This window comes from Styela clava, chromosome 11 (genome assembly GCF_964204865.1).
Source record: "Styela clava chromosome 11, kaStyClav1.hap1.2, whole genome shotgun sequence".
Classification (NCBI taxonomy): domain Eukaryota; kingdom Metazoa; phylum Chordata; class Ascidiacea; order Stolidobranchia; family Styelidae; genus Styela; species Styela clava.
In genome coordinates, this window is record NC_135260.1 from 2,880,450 (window position 1) to 2,890,757 (window position 10,308).

At 37.5% G+C, this 10,308-nt stretch overlaps 1 pseudogene; it reads left to right on the forward strand.

Moving 5' to 3' along the window:
- The first annotated feature begins 583 nt into the window (after window positions 1-583).
- Window positions 584-9,994, forward strand: LOC144429774 (uncharacterized; annotated as a pseudogene).
- Window positions 9,995-10,308: the final 314 nt, after the last annotated feature.

Genomic DNA, 10,308 nt, shown 5'->3' on the forward strand with positions numbered 1-10,308 from the left:
ATTATCCAGTTAAAGTTAGGAATGATTTGAAAATTCGAATTTTCATTGCAAGTTGCATTCCTCGCCCTGACCCTAACTCCTTCTTTTTTATTTTGAGCCGAGTGATGCAGTTATGTACGGAGTGGCGATTTATTTCGTGTTTAGGAAATCATGCAAAACAATAGAGCGTCGTATTTCGTGTTAAGTGAGTTCCGTTTTTGCGCATCTGTTGACCGATTGGAACGACCGGATAAATTAAAAGATTGAATTACATGAATAATAAAATGATGTACTGACTTTTGTAGAAAATTGACAACTAAAACAAAACAGTTGACATAATTAAATTCTCCATAAAGCGTATGTTTACGCTGTCTGACCGACTTATGTCAAAATAATTGAAAAACTCAAAAAAGGACTGATTGTTATTGGTGGTTTAGCGAGAAATAAAATGCAACAGGCTGCACATCGGTTGAATTTTAAAATAAAAATTACAATTAATATGAAACAGCTGACGAAAAAAGGTCGTCTTTTCCGGTCTAGTCTCTATAAAACGCGAAACTGAAATCAGCATACCATTCGTGAGTTTTAGCGACAGGCAAGCATCGACTTTTGCAACAACGCGCACTATGCCTCAAAGAAAGCGTGTTAATTTAACCTCTGTGAAAGAACCATGCTCTTCCAAACGTTGACATTTTGGAAAACAACTAAAGGTTTCAGATATACGTGAAGCTGCGCCTTACGTGACCGTACATGGTGTTATTTTTGACCTTTTGCCGGTGAAAGAAACTCCGAAATGTCGATTTTTCACCGGGAGTCTTGACTGATGGTCAAAAGTTTATTGAATTTGTTTGTTTTCACTCGAAGAAATTCGCGGAATTGAAAGAATATTTTGATAAACAACGCCCAGTTGCTTTTGAGTTTGTCCGTGATACCGAACAAGAGAAGGGGTGATTTACAGATTAAAGTTTTGTCAGATTCGTCCTTCAAAGGGTCCGACTTTAAGTTTATACTCGACGCTGTTGACTGTTATTCACCTATAGTGAACGTTTTGGATAGCGAGATCTCTTGGTGTAACATAGTCGCCGACGTTATCGACATCGAACCTATTGAGGAATTGGAAGTGCACAATCGTAAAGTATTCATGCAAGATGTTACACTAGCTGACTCTTCTGGGCATATACGACCAAAACTTTGGGGTAGCCTCACAAACGCTTTCAAGATCGAAGACTGTTACGCCTGAGATATTTGAAGCTGAATGAATTTAATGGACGTCGGTACGTGCAATTTACAAAGTTTAGCAGATTTGACACAATTAATCCTGTAGTGGGAAGCTTTCCAACAGAAGTAACCGAACTTACTAACACCTTAAACGACTATACCAATCCTTTGGAAACAAAGATCGTCTGCCCTTTAGATGAGTTGACAAATAGCATGCTTGCTTAATTTTTTTCTCGTTTTTGAGATTGTCACTGATTCTTTTAACAATAAATACACTGATTTCTGTTTTGAATACATTTTTCATAATCAACACATGAAAGTTACTACTAGTGCATATGTTAATATGCAAGAGACAGTACGAATCTACGCATGATCAATTGAATATGGAACAAGTAAGCTAGTTTATCATACTTGTTACCGAAACACACAAAAGCATCGGGTTCGGTAGGTAAATAAATAATAGTTTATCTGTATACATCCAATCCATACCTTAAAACTGAGTTTTGCATATAGATTTTCATTGTCAAATTCTAATTTTGTCGTTTGTTTTCACAGGAGGAAAGCGAGGCGCTGAGTCAAGACGCCGTACGTCTATTGATGCGGGAAGAACGTGAACGAATTTGAACCAGAAGAATGTATCATAGAGTCCAAGACATATACAATTACACTCTTCGTGACTTTTCTAGTGAGAGAATTCACAACGATATTTTTCTTCAACAAGAGTACTGTTTCGAAGTTCTTGTGACTTTTGGTTATATACTACGAAGAAAGGGTGACGGGTTATTGAAATATTTTTACCCAAGTGAAAATAATTTTCGATATCTCCCGGACCCCTTTCTGGTAACAAATGAGCAAGATTTTGCAGCTTTCGTCAAGCTTCTTGAAAACTTTGATATTAATGAGTGGGCGACATCAGAACGGCCAAATACTGAATGGTGTGTGGAGGGTGTAGTACAAATAACATTTTTTGTGAACAAACTACGCCTGCACCGAATTGGAAATTGCGAGTGCTTACCTGACTTTTTTAAAAACTGAAACGGTTTGTACAGTTTAGTCAAACTTAACGGACGGTTTTATAAACCCTAAATGTGTTTCTTCCGATGTTTTGCGTTGGCTAAAAAGTTCTCACTGCGGGCCCTCGGGAAGATTGCAAAATCTTTTCTTTGGCAACTTTGTAAGCAAACCCCTTCAACATTTGAAGGAATAACTTTAAAAGACTTGGCTTTAGTGGAAGAAAAATTTTCATTAAATATTTTTGTTTATGAACTGATTGAGGACAGTGGGGTTGTTGCAAAGGGGCTTCGGCTATCTCTTGGTAAATACGAACAGACGATGTATTTAAATTTATATTTGAATCACTTCAGTTATATCTATGATTTAAGTAAATACTGTAAAATGTTTAAATGTACAAAATGCGATAAATTGTGGTATGGAAATTATGCCATTCTTCGCTACGAGAGCGAGTGCACGAGAAATGTTCGTCATAAGTACCCCGGTGGAGTTTTTTCAATTACTAAAACCGTATTTGAAAAACTCCGTGATGAAGGTATTAATGTGCCTGAAAGTCATTGGTATTATCCGTATAGCGCTACGTTTGATTTTGAATGTTATTTTAAACGACTTAACCTACCACCAAATTCTGCCAAAACTACATGGGAGCCACAACATATTTCTTTGAGTCATGCTGTAGCTTCTAACGTACCTGGATATGAGAGCCCCAAATTTGAAATAACAGACGGTGATTCGTACGAATTGGTTGAGAGTCTTATGAGCTACTTGCTTCAGATTCAAAACCAAGCGTACGACATCCTGCTGGGAAAATACGATTATGTGTTTCAAGAAATAAACAGGAAATTGGCTGTGTTTGATAACCAAACTTCTATATACAAACATCCACTTTTTAAATTAAGCTGATTTTCATACTTATATAAAAGTTCTGCCGATTATTGGTTTCAATTCCGGGAGTTACGATCTCAATCTTATTAAACGTGAGTTGATTACATTTTTTGTTTAAAAGGATATTACTGTGCATGTTATACCTCGTAATAATAGTTATTTGAGTATTACAACCGATTGCTTCAATTTTTTAGATATTGAGAATTTTTTAGCACCTGGTTTCAGTTATGACAAATATCTGAAAGCTTTTGATTGTACAACCACCAAGGGTCAGTTTCCATACGAGTTCGTAGATGATCTGTCAAAGCTTGATTATCCAACCCCGTTTGCAAGATCACTCCTAAAAAACTGCAATATTTCCGAACGACCTTTGTAAACAACACTGGTCTGATAATAATATGAAAAATTCTCGAGTTTTATAATAAGAGAGATGTAGTTTCCATTCTTGGAAGCGATTGAAAAGCAATGCAGTTTTTATAAAGCTCGCCGAATTGACGCATTCAAGTCTGGCGTCTCTGTACCTGGACTTACTCTCAAATATTTATTTCAAATCCTTGACCCTAACAAATATTTTTCGTTGTTTAGTGAAAAGCATAAAGACATCCACGAACTCATTCGAAAAAATATTGTGGGGGGACCTTCGATTATTTTTAATCGATATCAAGAGAAGAATGTTACTTACATTCGTAGAAACGATTATGGCTCTGGTGCTAAATTGTGTAAAAGTGTTTTAGGGTTAGATGCTAATGCCCTTTATTTGTATTCATTGTCGCAAAACATGCCTACAGGTGAGTACATACGGTACAGAAGCGAGAACGGTTTCAAACCAGAACGTGCCACTCAATATGGTCATTTAGCGTTTGAATGGTTGCGGTGGTGTTCGAGTAAGTGTGGTAGGAAAATCGAAACTAAGTTTTCCGGGTCTGAGAGGCGGATCGGTGTAAGTAATATACGGGTGGATGGTTTTGATCCGGTTACTCAGACTGCTTATTAATTTTCATGGTCATGAATGTGAGCAGACAAAATTAAATAATGGATTTAATTTAATGCCACTGTAAATAAAAGTATGTGTGAGTTGCGTGTGGAAACTGAGAAAGTGTCTGAATATATCCGATAGCAAGGTATTACATTAATTGAAATGCGAGAATGTGAGTGGCTCAAACAAAGGAAATCGATTGAAATTTCTAATTTTTTGGCTGGCTTTAAGTGCACGAGGCCGATTTATGCGTTGAGCCAGCCTAAAATTTTACGAATGATTGCTAATGGTACTCTGTTTGGAATGATTGAGTGCGATATCCGAGTGCCTGATGATTTAAAAAAAACATTTGCCGAATTCACCCCATTATTTAATAATACTTCGGTAAGTAAAGACGATATAGGGAAAACCATGGCGGCATATGTTGAGAAATCAAACATGTCCGGGCTACCGAGACGATGTTTAATCGGGAGTTACTTCGGTGAACATTTTTTATTAATCACTGATTTGGTCCGATGGTATTTGCAGCACGGCCTAGAGGTAACTAAAATCTATCAAGCTGCACGCAGAATGGGTGATAGCGACCCTAATAAGGCCATTATAGCCGACACTTTCAAACTTTTAGGTATTTCGGCTTATGGTAAATTCGTCTCAAATAAAGAAATATTTCGACGAGTAGAACTTTGTGCAGAGACAAAGGCGGTGAAATCAATAAACGAATCTTCTTTCAGAAAGTTGACTGTCATTTCCGATAATGTATTTGAAGTTGAGAAGCGAAAACTCTCGGTTAATTGGGATTTACCCAAGCAGGTGGGATTCTTTGTTTATAACTTGGCCAAACTACTATACTGCTCTTTCTGGTTCCGATATAAAGTCAATTGTTAAGCCCGAAAAGAGAGAGGAATTTTTCAAAAACTGCCAAAACTGGTTCTCTATGAATGTGTGTGACGAGCATCGTGATGCTTTTGTACGGACATCGCTTAGCGGGGATGTTTGGTTGGGTGAGAGTGAATGTTGTGCCAAGCGTTTGAAATATGACGTGCGAACACCTGAATTGTTTAAGAAAGAATGGCAGGGTGATGGTATGATTAGCCTTTGCTCGAAAACCTATTATTGTTTTAGGGAGAACACGAAATTAAGCACCAAGGGCCTGAGTAAGAGAAGAAATACCTTCTCCAAAACCCATTTCATCGAGATGTGTAGAAGTCTGGTAAATCCAATGGTGGATTTCGTGTTTTTAACAACCGCGTTTTTGTATACAAACAGTACCGAGATGGGTACTGTTACTAAATATTTTACGGGTGTTGAGTAACTGCAAACCCCAATTGGCAAAAGGCGATTATTCAATCGGCTGATAAAGACTTGATATTATGCTTATGTGAATGCACATTGAATGTTTTGAAAGGAAACATTACCTCTGAAGCCTTCGCAAAAAAGAAGACTTGCGCCACACAAAAATAAATTTGCGGTAAATCACTAACAAAAACATTTCAATAAAACACAAAAAGAAAATAATCCGAAGAGGTGGCTTTTTGGGAAGTTTGATCAGTATTCTCGGTGGTCTGATTCCCCCAATAATCGGCGCAATCGCGGGAAGGTAAAAATGGAAATTACACGCAAAATGGTTTTGATAGAACCCAGAGTAATAGAGGCGATGAAAACGGCGAATACGAATTCATCACAACCCATGAACAATTTAGATAACGAAATGACGGAAATTTTGAACAAACCTAATCTACGGATAGATGAAGATTACGTTATACCAACAGACTTTGCAAAGATATTTAGCATATCACAACCAAGCGCGTCATCAGCGTTTATCCGTCGAGGTCGTGAAAGAAAAACCTGAAAAGAGTAATGAAAAATAAAAACTGTAAAAATATAAATCAAATTGTAAAAAAAACAGCACAACTGTAAACAGCACAACAAAAAGTCAATCTGGACACGCTTTGCACAACCATTTGCACAACAAAATTGTGTTGTGTTCGACACACATATACTACTCCCTCCATGCAATATTGAGTGGAGAAACAAAAGGGAAACGTAAAATCACGGGACATGTTCTGCACATCAAGCGAGCTACTCCTCTTAAAACCAGAGCGGAATAAGGTAATTTTTCTGCGACGTAATACAACTGCTGTACATACGTTTTGACACGTTAATATGTATAATCTAAACTAAATAACTCCACAAACACAGGACCCACTGTTGTCTCAAAATCCGAAAACAAAACATCTAGCATAATACTTAAAACTACACCACGAAATCTTGCAAACAATTACTCATTATTAGAAATCTGAAAAAGATAATCTTCCTTAAAAGCTCACAAAATAACCAACAAGGATAATAACTCGAATTAGACGACTAAAACACAAGAATTTGTCTGACAAAGCGATATGGGCGGACCTCTTAAATCAAAGCATTTTGCCTAAAAATGGCACCAACAAAGTTCAGAAACAACAAAAAAAAACAGTAGGAAGAAAAAATCTGGCAACCAACAACAAAATAAACATAAATCTGGCAACCAACAACAAAATAAGAAAACCACCTACTCTAAAACAATTCATTCATCAAACAAATTTTAAACGTAAGTATTTTCAATAAGGACATAAAATTTACAACTTCTAAGAAGTGAAAGAAAAATACTTCGTCAGTTGAACTCATATATATTATGAAAATGTATGTAACTTTAATCTAAAGTTCAGCCCTTGGTAATTACAAATAAAATTTGGGCATAGATATTTATTCAACACCTATTCACACCTTTCGCTTCAACTAAGGTCACAGAGACAAGTTTCCACTGATATTTAAGAATGTGTAAGGGACTACTATTTTCTGAAAGACCGCAAACTTTCTGGTTCTGTATTACCTACCCAATTAACACACCCTTAAATTGATTTTGACCAAGCTGTCCCTCATGTGATGTCAAAAATAAGTCAATTTCTCAAATATGGTTGAAATTAGATACTTTCAATATGATATTTCTTTATATGTTCATTTACTAATATTCGTTTATCAGGAATTATTTATGAAAATTTGCATTACTAAAGTTATGACAAACTCATTCAATTATAAATTTTTCACAGCGGTACCGAAGGGAAAACATATCACGAACGAATTAGAGAGATGGTATGTCTCGGGAAAGAGCAATGTGTATCAGCATTAATAAGGTATCCATTTATAATGATTTCTATTTCTGATTTCAGTAATAGAGTTTTGTTAATTGGGTTATTTATAATATAATTGGTTTTGAACTCCTTATTTGTTTACGAGCCGAAACATCTTTAACAAAAAAACGGAACAAACTGGAAATTTGGATTATATTGATTTCGCTGTCAAGTTATTCCACAAACTATTTGCAAAACAATGATGCTGTTGTTCGGACTAAGAATTACTAAGAGGGAAAAATGTCTTTGCATTGCGCACACACTAACTGTAATAGCAAGTGTCATTGCGAGGTAAAGGGCGTTATTGAAATATGGTCGAATGTACAAAGGATTAGGCACAAGTGAAAATTGACGGAAGGAGGCGACATTTTCAGTCATGTTCGAAAAGAAGGCAGCTAATTGGAACAGCCCAAAAGCATCGCAAAAAAAATTAAAACTGGCATATCAGGGTTCGATTGTATTCCAACTTGTTTTTAAATAATCACTTCTTAAATCCCCGCCATGTTTTGTATTGCATGGAAGCGGGAGTGTGCGCGGTCTCGGGCGGTCAGTTTTTTGAAAGAATTTAACAGACTCTTATAAGCTCTTCAATAGGCTGTATTGGATTAAGCATGACAAGTAGCTAGTTTGTTGTATGCTGAAAACAGGCTGGCCATCGGGGGAGCGGTTCACAGGGCTAGAACCACATTGCGATAGTTACTGGAACAATTTGGCAGTTATAGCAACGAAGCACCCTTTTTGCCTGTGTGCGAGCCACGGTAACCGGTGCTTGAAATATTACCAGACTAACATGGCTAGCTTTTGCTTAGAAGTTGAAATATTTAATTCTGTAAATTTTGAAACTGGAGGCAGTCACTTCTACTGCGATGCCTGATAAGGAGGCGATTGTCTTAGGAACATTTGGACGAAGGGTTACAGAATGCTTGTGCAGCGAATTAGTTCGAGGTGCCCGGTCATGATGCCAGATGGGCACCATATATGAGTAAGGCACTAGCGTTTGTAGTGTTAACAAGAAACTGTTAGTTATTCCACAAAGTAAAGACGTTGAATTCATGGGCATGGGATACTTATGGAGTTTGGACAAAATCAGAAAGAAGAGAAAAGAATTTGAGTTTGGCAAGCACTGATTTCCGAGTCGATTTCTTTATGCCCTACTATTCGAAAATTCCAAAAAGAGTAAAAGTTGAAACTTTCAATTAACTTAGACGAAAGATGGTGCTATGGCCCTCCTGGATTACCTTGGCTACCTACATGAGGTTGGTTTTGCCAACTGAATGGCTAGTGTTTGCAAATGGTTGTGGTGATTGCGTCTACCTATCTATTATTGAAAGGTTGAAATCTGCAAATTACCAAAGTTCACGACTGTTATGAACATTAGCTATCTCCACTAGCTAGGTTGAAAGAATCAACATTATTACTTCTGTGGATTTCACAACAGTATGCAGTGACGACTACTGCGATGCCAGATACGGCGATAATTGCCCGAGGTGCATATCGAAAAAGGATGCATGTGCCGCAAGTCCATTTCGAGGTGGATGGATGCATGTGCCGCAAGAAGCCAAACGGTTTTCATACACAAGTAAGGCACCTGCGTTTTTAGTGTTTAAGCTGAAACTGTTAGTTATTCCACAACGTATAGAAGTGAATTTCTGGGCATGGTATACTACCTGGCTGAAGTATTAGAAAATCATAGAAGCTTCAGACTTCTTGACTGGTTTCGTCCCGAAGTAACTAAAGACGACGTCGTCACACAAACGTTTATATAACTGGCGATGTCCTCTGCGGCATGAATTTGAACAATACAATGAGGCTGAAAATATACCGGACAAAGCACGAGGATGGCGATGTCGTCTAGGTCTTCCGCTTGTATGTACATCTACTATTACTGATTGATAGCAAACTTTAGCAAAGTGATTGTTCAGTGAAATAAACATTATTTCTGTAAATTTCACAACAGGATGCAGTCACGATTACTGCGATGCCCGATACGACGACACTTGTCCGAGGAGCATTTTGACAAAAGGGTGCAGATTGCTTGTGCCGTGAGATATTTTGAGGTGCCCGGTCATGATGCCAAATGGGTATCATATTCGAGTAAGACACTTGCGCTTGTAGTGTTTAAAATGAGGAACTGTTGGTTATTCCACAGGATAAAGACGTTGAATTCATGGGCATGGGATACCACATGGCTGAAGTATTGCAAAAACAAAGAGGCTGCAAGACTTCTTGGCTGGTACCGTCCCGAAGTAACTAAAGACGTCGTCGTCTGAGCAATGACGCCATGAGACAAACTCGCGTGTATCTCCATCATTCAACAAATCAGCCAGCCCACGACAAAAGCATTTAGCTTTTTTTCAAAGCGAAATGGAAAAGGGACTAGAAATTGTAAGATTCCCAATGGAGTAGGCGCGGCTCAAAAAGTTTGAGAACCACTGAACTAATCTCAAGAATTCCACAAAATAAGAAAAATTTTATGTCAAAGGAATCGAAAGATTGCTCACACCCATTTTTACGGGTTGATGCAGTTGAAAGCCCCTTAAAAAACATGTTGGATTACAGTCTCAAAGTATTTGCTTAATATTTGTTGTGTTATAAAGACAACTGCTTTCGTTTCATATTTATTTTAAAAGAAATAACAGAATTAATGTCTAACGTTTTCTTGGACATTCTTGGCAAAGGTTATGAACATGTACAACAAAGTGTGGACAGGCGAATTCAAGAGGTCGCCCTCCATTCAATAATGAGTGGAGAAAGATAAGGGAGACGTAAAATCACGGTACATGTCCTGCACATCAAGCGAGCTACTCCTCTATCGACAAAATCCCAACAAGAATTAAAATCAGAGCAAAATAGCTTAATTACTCTGCGACGTATTACAGACTGCTGTACATACGTTTTGACACGTCAATATGTATAATCTAGACTAAATTACCTCCACAAACACAGGACCCACTGTTTTCTCAATATTCGAAAACAAAATGTCTAGCATAATACTTCAAACTACACCACGAAATCGTGCAAAACAATCACTCATTATTCGAACCCCAGAAAAGACCATCCTCCTTCAAAGCC